We start from the raw sequence: 12,714 nt of genomic DNA on the forward strand, positions 1-12,714 counted from the left end.
TAAATTAAGAATTATTTTTATATTATAAAACTTAGTACATACATATATGCTATATTCAGTCTGCCTACTCTTTATGCCTCAACAACAAGACATTTGCAATAATCTATCACTAAATAAATGATATGATTTAACTAATTTCCTCATTTTGTCCTTTCTAATAGTATAGTGTATTTCATTGTAAACGAACATATGATTAATGTGCCAAAAAGTTTCCAGTACCATGTCCTCATAATTCATAATCAAAACTTATCATTTAGATGAGAGGGAATATAGAAAAATTAAATAAGAATTTAACATTTTAAGGGTATGATTTAGTGCAAACATTATCCAATATTACGATCTTAGGTAGGACCATCAAAAGAGGGGGCCAACAGTAATCAAAATTTCTCCCCAGTTTTCGATTCGTTGTTTGTAAACTTTAGGATATTGAAAAAAAGAAAAGGGATCAGTTAGGAATTTGACAAGAGGTATGATATGCACCGAACAGTGCTGCGCATATTTGCGATTGATCTAATTCACTTTAATCATTATTATTTTACCTTCAATTTTATTCAAAAGCAAATCTAAGAATACTTCAATCTTGGTGTTATTTTCTTCTATCTCCCACTAAGATTAAAGATCTTTTCTTGGAGCCTTGTGACAAAACAACACAACTTTCCTGGTAATTTGCCTTGATCTTTACGTACAACGTACGTATTCTGATCTCTTCAACGAGATGACTATTTAGATTCAGAGACTTGTAGTTAATCTGTTCATCATAGTTATAATTTATATTTGATTTACCTGCGTGTGTTTGTTGGATAATCTTATCAGTCGTCACATGCATTTCCTGACCAAGGGGCCAGAAGATCCGAGTCTTCTCAAGTTCTCTTTCCTGTGTTTTTGTGACATGTTTATATTCTCGGTCTCACCCCTCCCGCTGAACAGGACCATAGTTAGTCTTTCTTTAATGGTTACATGGTAGTAATATCAAATATGCAGAACCTACAGTATTTTGGTGTTTCTTTTCTCCTACAACTAATTAGCCAATCTGCCTCTCAAGACTGATGTATATTCAGAACTGTTGTATCTCTTTTCTCTCATATGTGAAGTCTTGATCCAACTCCAGTTATTAGTAGGGATTGTGGTAAGAGTTCCAGGGACATGCAAACACATATATAAAACAAAAGTCGTATTGTCCAATAGCTCCTAACCTAACCATTCCATAGAAAAAACAACAACAAATGCAAAGTAGAAAAAATAAGTGAAAATTGTGTTTGTGGGGTACTAGAACAGAACCCTGGGATACCCAACCAGGTGAGTCATTGCCCCACCTGGTCAGTCAACAGAAAGTGTCAGACAACACAACTGCATTCACCAACAAGTTTTACCTCTCTGAATGCCCTGAGATGTCTTCTCTTATCAACAGAAATCCATCTATCTCCTTGATTCTCAAATAGGAGCAACTTGATTCTCAGTGCAAGATGAGCATCATAAGGAGAGGAACTTTAGACTTAAACTAAAACCTACCTTGTACACTTTATAAAATGAAATACTTGAGTTATCACCTTGTTCTATTCTTAATTGACCACCAGCTCATTTTCCAAATCTAACATGACTTTTCTTCCTGCCAATTCTTATTCCTATGTTATCTGGTTGGCAACCTGTCATTTTTGGGTTCCTTGGGAACCTGTCAGGATAAGGCATTCAGGTAAACTATAAAGACACCTAAACTACTGCTTTAATCTTAACCACATTGATAAATCTTTAAATTGATGCTTATATTAACATGATGTTTGGGTGGTGTTTGACAACTATAGATATCATAAGATACCAACAATTGGTGGTCAAGACAGGATGGTCTCGACTTAGTCAATTGGTTACCCCATGTTACACAGTCAAGTTCAAATAGGTGGAAATAAGTCTTTTGACTTTCTGTGCCATCCTCGGATGTACAATTATATATACTGTGTATAATATTGAGTCTTGTATGTATTGTACTTATTGTATGTATGATTGTATCCGAATAAAATTCAATTCAATTCAATTCAATATGAACAGCCCATCAAGCAATACATCCTTAGGGGAACTGTTGAATGGATGGATAAGTTTGCCATAACCAGATATTTTGTATATCTAATATATTCAGTGTTAATCCTTGTATGCAGATAACAACTTGCCAAGGAGTTAATGGAGACCTGTTTTAAAAGGAAACAGTTTCAGCACTGATCATATTTTTATAAATTGGGATGATGAAATGGGACACTTTATAGTTTTCTGAGTAGGTTTGTTAACTTGGATCACAACATTAAGGTCAAAGTGGAATAGGAAGTAGAGGGAAAACTTCTGTCTCAGGACATTTTTGTCTTCAGAGATCATGGGTATCTTTTTTTTCTCTCTGTGAGCAGAAAATCCAACTATGCAGAGAGCTAATTACACATCTTCATTTATCATTCTAAGAAAATTATATAGAGCACTGTGACAGGACTTTTATTTAGAGCGCTTAGGTGTTGTTACCCATATTTAGATTCAGGATTAGAATTGGTATGATCCTAGTTGGATTATCCAACTTGATTCCTGGCTAAAGCTATGAGCTAAGTAAAAGGTAGATTTACCCAGAGCTGACACATTACTACCAGACAAGTAGTGTGTTACCGAAAAATCTAAAAATATGTATACTATGCATTGTATATATATATATACATACATACATACATACGTATATAATACGCATTGACGGAAATGCACCCCAGATTTTTTGGTAATGCAATACCTGTGCTGTGGTAACGTACCCAGCTCTGGATTCCCCCCCCCCCCCAAATGGAGGTACAGCTGATAAATATCCATCAAAGAGTTAAGGATAATAGTACCCCAGATGTGTAAGAATTACCTTATAAAGATTGTGATAGGGAATGAAAAGAACATCAATTCTATTGGCTTTGCACAAGACAACTCAGCAGTGTTTTATCACATCAGTAATTTGAATCACCACATGGACTGGAAAATCACTCTTTTTAAACTTGGGTTCATCTTGGTTACTGTCTTTTGTATTCCATTTTTCTTTCTTTTGTGGTCACCCTCTCTATCTATGCCAGTCTGGGTCTAATCAGACTCAATTATTTTCTTCATGTAGTAAAATGCCATTCATATATTCATCAGCAAATTATAAGTCTCTTCTGTTTTCTTTGATTTTCTGATAATAAATTATCCTTTAGTAGAATCCCCAAATCCTTTTCCTACTTTGCTTTTCCTTTCATTTCCCATATTTTTTCATTGGCCTTTTTTATACTTTGGCCTTGTTCCAAATTTTCAGAATTCTTTTGGACTGAAATTGATTTCCCATTCTCAACTCCATACAAAAACCTTGTCTCCATATAGCAATTCACAATCTTCTGTTTTTCAACTTCTTTCATGATGTTAGAATCACTTACAGAGTACCGGCACAAAATAGGATTGGTCACAGAATTAGATTGTCCTTGATGCAACCATCTCACAGACAACACTAAGCATCTCATTCTACATTGTCTCACACTAACTAGCCATAGACAACAACACAATATTTCTTCCTTTAGTAACCTGTGGGCCTGTCCAGTAAACATTACCAGTTACCTGGGAGCTGTGGATCCCCTGCAAGACCTGATTGATTGATTAGTGTGGCTTTTTGGAATATTTCTTGCTGGACTGAGTGGTTGATGCTATCCCTTCCTCTGCTGTATGGATTGGAACTAATCTATAGCAAAGGTCTCAGATTTCTTTTCTATTTCCTCTATGTAGAGTTAATTTGCTTCATTGTAGTTTATTTTCTTCCATGTAGGTTTTATTTTTTATTCTGGTTCTTTGGTGATGTTTATTAGGAAGTCATGTGAGGAGAGGTCATGTATGGATTTAATTTTGTTTGTGTTCGATGGGAGGCTAAAAATGGGCAAAATAAGACCAAAACTCCACACATGAGAGTAAAGGGATACCACAGACCTGAATGTAAACTAGTCTTGTGAGGCATATAGGCTGATTAGTTGTAGGAGAAAAGAAAAATGGAAGTATTGTAGGTTTTGCATGTTGTTATGTCTGGTGATCTTGTTAGTTGTTAGGTTATACTGGGGAGGTTCTTTGATTGCGTGGTTGCAGGAGGAGCATATATATTTAGGTTGGGAAGTTGTTTTAATATTTCTAATACTTGTGTAAGAAGGTTGATCTCCCTTTTACATCCTTTCCCTTATCCTATACATCCTAACACATGCCTCTCTGTCAGTCCAGTCATACACCTTTTCCAAATCCATAGTTACAATTTTTTTTTTCTCTCTCTCTCTCTATTACATGCACTGACTCCAGGAATGCATGTGCCATGTAAATTGAGAACCACTCATATATATTTTCTTTTATAGAAAGAATTTGCAAGCCTTTATTTTTGTTCTTTATCAGTCAACAAAAAATCATACTTCCCATTATTTTTCACACTTTTGAGTGTCTTCAGTAGCAGATAACTTCAACATTGTAGAAGTCCAACAGGTTTGCATGTTTCTTGTTAATTAATAATTAACCACTTCAGTATGAGTCAAATTCTCACGCACAGCATCAGCTGCTATATGTACGATGTATCACACTACTTGTATTATAAAGTCGATACTGTGTTACTCATTCTCTTGTACTCTAAGTAATAATAGATACATACATATATATACCAAAGGCTTTTTCCCCCCTTACAAGGGAGGTAGCAAAAAAAAAAAAAAAAAAAAAAAAAAAAAAAAACATTCCATCCCTAATACACTCCACTCCATTCCACCCTTCCTCTTATCTTGGCACCTCCTGGATGTCAGGGTCAGAGGCAGTGTCACAAGACACAGCACATCCACAGCAAGGCCGCTTCATTAAATTGGCAACCCTCCATCTCCGTCCCCTCATGCAGAAAAGGAGAAGACAGGGAGAAATCCCTTCGGGCTGCGTCAAATTTTTCTCACACATACTACCTCACTCCCCATCCCCCCATCCATTCCACCTCATGCATCACAACATAATCCATATACAACCATTCTCCATTCACCCCTGTCTTCTGTCCTCTCTCGTCCTTCCTCAACAGACATTCCCCTCTTCCCCAAAGCCCCTTTTACCCCACTCCATCCATCTCATCCTAGGGTGCCCCCTCATGTTCACTCCCTCCACATCTGCCTTGCATACCTCTTTTACTAGTCTTTCTTCAATCATTCTTTCCATGTGTCCAAACCATCCTAATACTCTTTCATCCACCTGATCTTCCAACTCCCTTACCACCCCTGTTCTCCTCCTCATCTCCTCATTTCCCACTCTATCCAGCCTAATAACCCCTATCATACTTCTCAGACACCTCATCTCAAACACCTCATCTCAAAAGTGATAATAAACACAGAAAGTGTGATCAAACCAGTCCACAGAACCGGGGAGTAACTCATGTACAACTACAAAAATATATCTATAATCTAGATGCCAACACTGGCATCCTTGTGTACCCACTCGCACCTCATGACACCTACAAATTCAATATCAAGAAATGCAGTGTGATGGAATTTGGAAAAAGTAAAAACAGAATATCGAGAGATTATAAAATTGGTGAAGAGAAGGTCAAAAAAGTAAACTCGGAAGACACCAAGGAAATGATAAAAAAAATTCTAACTACACTAATAAGAACAAAACTGGAGTATACAGCAACACTATGGACACCCAGTACCAAAAAGAATATAAAGAAGTTAGAAAGAATACAAAGAGCAACAACAAAACTGGCATTGCATGTTGGGAAAAAGGATTGTGGTACACCCTATGGCAGGGGTAGCTCCTCTTGGAGATCAGTGCCACCTGCGTAGAGCTGATGGCCAGGGGTGGTTGCTGCTGTTTGGCCCCCAACTCTTGGGGTTGGGGGGGGGGTCCCACGACGTAGACGCTGCAGCTCCAGGACCTAAGACGTAAGAAAGACTTCCCCACAGACTCAGACTATACACCCTTCATAGACAGTCAGACAAAACTCATAATACATAATCTCAAGCACTCATCTGCCTGTGGCCCTGATAACATAAGCAACATCCACCTAAAACACATTGGACCACAAGGTATACACGCACTCACAAACATTGCAAACTACAGCTATTCACACAACACTATACCTGACATCTGGAAGCATGGTAAAATAATCACCATTCCAAAACTGAACAAAGACCCAACAATCCCAACATCGCACCGCCCAATCACACTTCTCTGCACCCCCTCTAAAGTCATTGAATGCCTAATACTTAAACTTGTCACACCACATATTCCCCTTGCTGACTCACAACACGGTTTTAGGCCACTACACTCCACAAACACTCTTCTGATAAACCTCACACAAAGAATTTTAGATGGCATCAATTCAGATAGGCCCCACCACAGAACACTTCTCATAACATTAGACATTAGTAAAGCTTTTGATGCTATCCCCCGCCACAACCTAACAAATAAAATATATAACACAGACATGCACAATAACACCAAAAGATGGCTGGCCAATTATCTGGCAGGTAGGAATGCTTACGTGTCATATAATGGCCAATCATCGCACATCAGAAACATTAAGAATGGAGTACCACAGGGCTTAGTTCTATCCCCCACACTATTTAATCTATACATGCATGACTTACCCACACCAGACAACTCAGAAATACAAATCTCTTCCTACGCAGACGACATAACAATCACATGCACACATCGTAACACAGACAAAGCTGCAGAAATAATCCAGCCATACCTTGATACACTCAACACATGGTTCATCACAAACAGACTCAAAATAGCTCCAACCAAATCTACAGCAACACTTCTCACCAACTGGACAATAGAACACAAATCTCTACATCAACAACACTCTAATACCACACACAAACACACCGAAAATTCTTGGTGTAACATACGATACATCCATGTCTTTCAAACAACACATCACAAACATAAAAAACAAATGCACACCTAGACTTAACGCACTTAAGTCAATCACTGGAACGACATTTGGACAAAACAAAGAAACTAATATAACAATATACAAACAATGCATACGCTCAGTGTTGAATTATGCGAGTCCTGCATGGGCTCCTAATCTCAGTGAGACACACCACAACACCCTTCAAATCATACAAAACAAAGCCCTAAAAACAATTACAGGCTGCACAAATACAACACCAACAGACCATTTACACCATGAAACAAAAGTCCTCAAAGTCAAGGACCACCTCGACATGAGAGGCACACAAACACTTGCCGCAGCCACCACAAACACATCACACCCGCATCACATCACATCACATAGCAGAACACCCACACACACCAAGAAACATTAAAACAACACCCAAAGACCTTTATTATGCACAAATACTCTCTTCTCTTCCTCCACAACCACCAAATATCAGCCTCCGGAAACATATTCATAATCATATCACTCACTGCTCCTTTAACACACTGAAAGACAACACACTACTACATGCCAGACCCCCTGATATCCACCCTTCTGAATCCTCTCTCCCACGAAAGGACAGAGTCCACTTGGCCAGACTGCGGTGCGGCCACCACCCAGCACTTCTAAGCTACCAGAAGAGGCTGGATGACCGCATTGTGAACAGCTGCCCAGGATGTAACACTTCACCCCATACCATACAACACATAATGGAAGACTGCATTATACACAATCATGCACGCAAACAACACAACATACACTCTATAAAGGATTTGTGGGAAAACCCAGTTTCGGCTGTAGCATTCCTTGGGGAGACGGGACTGCTCGGACAGACAGTCTAGGGAACGACAACAACAACAAAACTGGCACCAACTCTTTCCAAAATGACGTATGAACAAAGACTGTCCAAATTAGAATTACCAACTCTGGAACAAAGAAGGGAAAGAGGAGACTTACTATCAATAGAATTATGAAGGGAATGGAAATCTTAGATAAGAATGACTTATTGAAATGGGACAATGGAAAAACAAGAGGACATGAAAAGAAACTAAAAAAAAAAATAATAATTACAGAAGAGATTTGAAAAAAAATAGCTTCCCACACAGAGTGATAGATACTTGGAACAAATTGGACAAAAAAAAACTTGATGCTGAGATATACAAAGATGGGTCACCATGAGCATAGCTCCCTTCCCGTATAATACAATTAGGTAAATACATAGACATCATGGTATTAAAGAGGTTAATATCATTGATTAACCTAAATTCACCATCTCACTTGCACAGTGGGAAGTGAGAAATCCCTGTCAGTTGCAGCAAGCCACTGGGTTTTTTAGTCTGATGTTGGGTCCCCTACCCACCTGGGCAGGGCTGTTAGGAACCAATACAATATAGCCCACAGCAGGTCCCAGGAATTGAACTCGACTACCTGCTCATGAGTTTGACACAGTATCCACTGGGCTACTGCATGGCCTATTATATCAATTATAATTATAGAATTAATAATTATTAACATTATTATTAATATTGATGATAATCATTCTTTGTAGTTGACAATGCTTTCATGGCTGTGACATTCATTTGAGTTTTGTTTGGATATGTTGATGGATATCCGTCCCTTCCCTGCTTGACAGATATTCCCCATTTACCTAAGGCTTCCTTCACCACATCCATCCATCAAATTCTTGGTCTTCCCCTGAAGTTCATCCATTCAGAACACTAATGGATAAATCTCAGAATTCAAAATCCAAATTAATGATTTGTAGCAGTAAAACTGTTCTGTTGTACTTTCCTCATAGCCAAGAATGTTTTATGATATGGCTATAATTGACTTCAGTATTATTCTGGAAATAGAGTACTGGATTGTCAAGGGTATCCACAGTTTGGAAAATTATCCATGACAAACATGAATTCTGTCATTCATAGTAATGAAAACCAAATCTAAAAGTGTATTTGTGTTAGTAAGAATATTCACTGATGTAAATCCAACAAGACAACAGTCTAGGAACATACAGTGGAGGATATCACACGCCTCTGTTGTAACAACTTTAGCTCTAATTCTTCCACCTTTTCACATAAGAACTAACAAACAGCAACTGTTCCACCTGCATCTATATTTCTACAACACAAACAATAGTCCAAAGTTTCTTAGAGAGCTCTTTGAGTGCTGTGAGGCTCCAGGTTGTCAATCAGTGAAACTTGAGACAATTATTATACACACGAAGTATGTTTGAATTAATTTCTTTAATCTGAATTTCTCTTTTTTTCTCTCTCTTCCTCTCTCTTCTTCTTTATGAGTCTTAGCATTATATGGCTAACTCTTTAGATTTTTTCTTTTATCATTATTATTATCATTATGATGGAGAGGGAGGTCACCAATTTAATGAAGCAGTCTTGCTGTGGATGTGCTGTGTCTTGGGACACTGCTTCTGACCCAGGGCAGTGGACAAGATACAGGGATGCCATGTCATTCAGGAGGTGCCAAGATAAGAGGGAGGGAAGAGGGTAGAGGGGAGTGGAGTATGTAGGGGATGGAATGGGTGGGAGTGGTTTCTATCCCTTTGTTTTTTGGCTACCTCCTGTGTAAAGGGGAAAAAAGCCTTTGGTAGTATGTATGTACATACATACATATACCAAGGCTTTTTCCCCCTTCCAAGGGAGGTAGCCAAAAAGGGAAAGGCATAAAAACACTCCCACCCATTTCATCCCTAAATACACTCCACACCCCTCCCACCCTTCCTCTCATCTGAGCACCTCCTGGATGACGGGTCATCCCTGCACCCTGCCCACCGCCCTGGGTCAGAAGCAGTGTCGCAAGACACAGTACATCCACAGCGAGGCCGCTTCATTTCATCGGCGACCCCCCCTCTCCGTCCCCCTTTGCATATAAGGCGAGGACGGGGAGAAATCCCTTCGGGCTGCGTCAAAATTTACTCACACATACTACCCCACCCCCCACTTCCCCGCCCATTCCTCCTCATGCAGTCACAACATCATCCATATACAACCATTCTCCACTCACCTCTGTCTTCCGTCCTCTCCCTTCCTTCCACAACAGACATTCCCCTCTTCCCCCAAGCCCCCTTCCCCATCCATCCACCTCATCCTAGGACGTCCCCTCATGTTCACTCCCTCCACATCTGCCTTCCATACCTCTTTTACTAGTCTTTCTTCACTCATTCTTTCCATGTGTCCAAACCATCCTAATATTCTTTCATCAACCCTATCTCCCAAATCCTTTTTCACCCCTGTTCTCCTCCTCACCTCCTCATTTCTCACTCTATCTAGCCTAGTAACCCCCACCATACTTCTCAGACACCTCATCTCAAACACATTCAAACTCCTTCTCTCTTCTTCTCTTATGTTCCACATTTCTGCCCCATACAGTGCTGTTGGCACAATCACTCCTTCATACAGTCTCCTCTTCGCATCCATTCCCAAATGTCTATTCCTCATTACACTCTTTAAACCACCAAGGCATTTACTCGCTTCTCTCAATCTACATTCTACCTCCACCTTCACTCCACCTTTTCCTGCTACACTTGCACCCAAGTATCTAAAACTATCCACTTCCTCCAGTCGCTTCCTCCAGTATGTATGTATGTATTATTATTATGATATTTAACTGAATTCTATTAAGTATTATGTCTCCTGCAGGTTTGTGGTCCATCATGCTGCAAGATGTGGCTGGTGTGTTAGTAGGGGGTTCTCGTGGTTTACCCCCTAGTCTGGCTTTCCTCTTTAAATTGGCATGGGAATCTCGAGTTCGACTTCCATTGCTCATCACTGTAGCATTCATGGTGACCAATATCCACCTGCGGCTGGAAATCAATGTCAACATAGAAATGGGTGAAGAAGAACGAGCAGTAGACGATAATCAACGACAGAGCAATGCAAATAATGCATAGTACCATACATACTCTTAATCTTTATTAAATTAAGTTTATTTATTTTGGATATTATTTAAATAGCATATTTTTTCCCCTTTCTGTTTTGACTGCTTAACCTTTTGATTGTTTTTTCAATACTATGTTTATTTTAGCTGTTGCTGCCATGCAGTTTTACTCAGCTGAGGAAAATTTTTAGGCATTAAAAGTTAAACCTGTTTGATTAAACTTTCGATGTCTAGATTGGCTGTGAGCCATGGATCTCCTGCAAGAGACATATTGTGACTGACTGACTGTATATGTTGGATTTTATGCTTATTCTAGCTGTCACCAGTCAAATTTTTGTCAGTTAAAAGAAAATTCTTCAAACTGTCAAAGGTTAAAGAATATTGTATAGTGATCAAAAAAATAAATAAAGAGTATGTAAGACAGGTGAATTTTGCCACATTTTAGGAGTTATTGTTAGATATGTGGGTGTCATAGATATCAACATTTAGCCACTCAAGAAATGTCTTTCTTATTAAATAAATATTCATTAGAGTAATATGTTGATATTTTGCAATGAAGACCTGAGAAATTGTGTGTGTACATATATATATATATATATATATATATATATATATATATATATATATATATATATATATATATATTATATATATATATATATATATATATTATGGCACAAATCATTATTTGCAGTGATCTTTCAAATAATCAAATCTGGCAGTCACAAAGCCTCAATTGAAGCCTCTCAACATCAGGATTTGATTATTTGAGACTCCACTGTAAACAGTGATTTGTTCCATACTAATTACAATGGAGAAGGAAGTAAAGCCTCATTCAAAGGCCATGCCTAGCTGGTTAGACTAGGAGCTGTGTATAATGGGAGATATCTGACTGTAGATTTCTGTTGTTCCCAATGCAGGATACAAGTTCATATCTGGTTATGGTTCTTTAAATGTTCTGTGTGGTAGATTGATAGGAGAAGGGCCCAGGATTTAAGCTTTGTGACAGCCAAATTGTGTGTGTGTGTATATATATATATATATATACATATATATATATATATATATATATATATATATATATATATATATATATATATCTATATATATATATAGATATATATATATATGCATATATACATAGCATCACTAAAAGCCATTTCCCCCATATAAGAGAGGTGGCCAAATCAAAGCACATACCCAATACATAGGTGGCTGTTTAAAAGGTTTCAGTTTTTTCATATAGTGAGACTTTTGATTACTTCTGAGATGTGGAGAAAACACATTGTTCAAGGCAGTTAATTCATGAATTTAATACATGTAGAAGCCTAATTTTTACTTTTACCTCTGTATATGAAAAGCTCAATGTGTGCACTATATTTCTATATAAATGTACAAAAAAACTGTAAATTTATCACTATAAATAAATGGCATTGAGAAATTAATGGTCAAATTGATTTCCATTGAAAAAACAAGAAATAAAAGCTCTCACAACTATCTTGAAACATTCATGGTTACATCATCATCCCAACAATGTGAAAAAGAGCACATGTAATATACTTGAAAATCCAGTTCATTACAGAATTATCTCTCCTTTTTGCCATAGAATCATAACAAACACCTTCCTTACCAAATCACCATTGATTCAAAGTCATTCATGTAGCACACTGTACATAAATATTACCCATCTAATCATTCAATTGGATCTCTTGCAGGAAATTCATGGCCTCAAGGATGCAAGCTACAATCCCCACTTCACCCCATAGGTCACTCAGTGAGAAAATTCTGTAAAGTTATTAGGAGTAGGTATATGCATGATAGTAAAGGATAATGGTCTGTTTTCTATGTGGTGATGACACCTGGAGCACTTGATCTGTTGCTAGGCTAACTAAAGCGTG

The 12,714-nt window shown here is 38.0% G+C and overlaps 1 long non-coding RNA gene across 1 annotated transcript; it reads left to right on the forward strand.

The window, feature by feature from the left end:
* Positions 1-325: 325 nt before the first annotated feature.
* Positions 326-12,261, forward strand: LOC143020327 (uncharacterized). Its single transcript, XR_012965891.1, has 2 exons — positions 326-467; positions 10,579-12,261. It is a non-coding gene; the product is annotated as an uncharacterized LOC143020327 (long non-coding RNA).
* Positions 12,262-12,714: the final 453 nt, after the last annotated feature.

The sequence above is a fragment of the Oratosquilla oratoria genome, chromosome 39 (genome assembly GCF_046742065.1).
Source record: "Oratosquilla oratoria isolate Oo_2021 chromosome 39, ASM4674206v1, whole genome shotgun sequence".
Lineage (NCBI taxonomy): Eukaryota > Metazoa > Arthropoda > Malacostraca > Stomatopoda > Squillidae > Oratosquilla > Oratosquilla oratoria.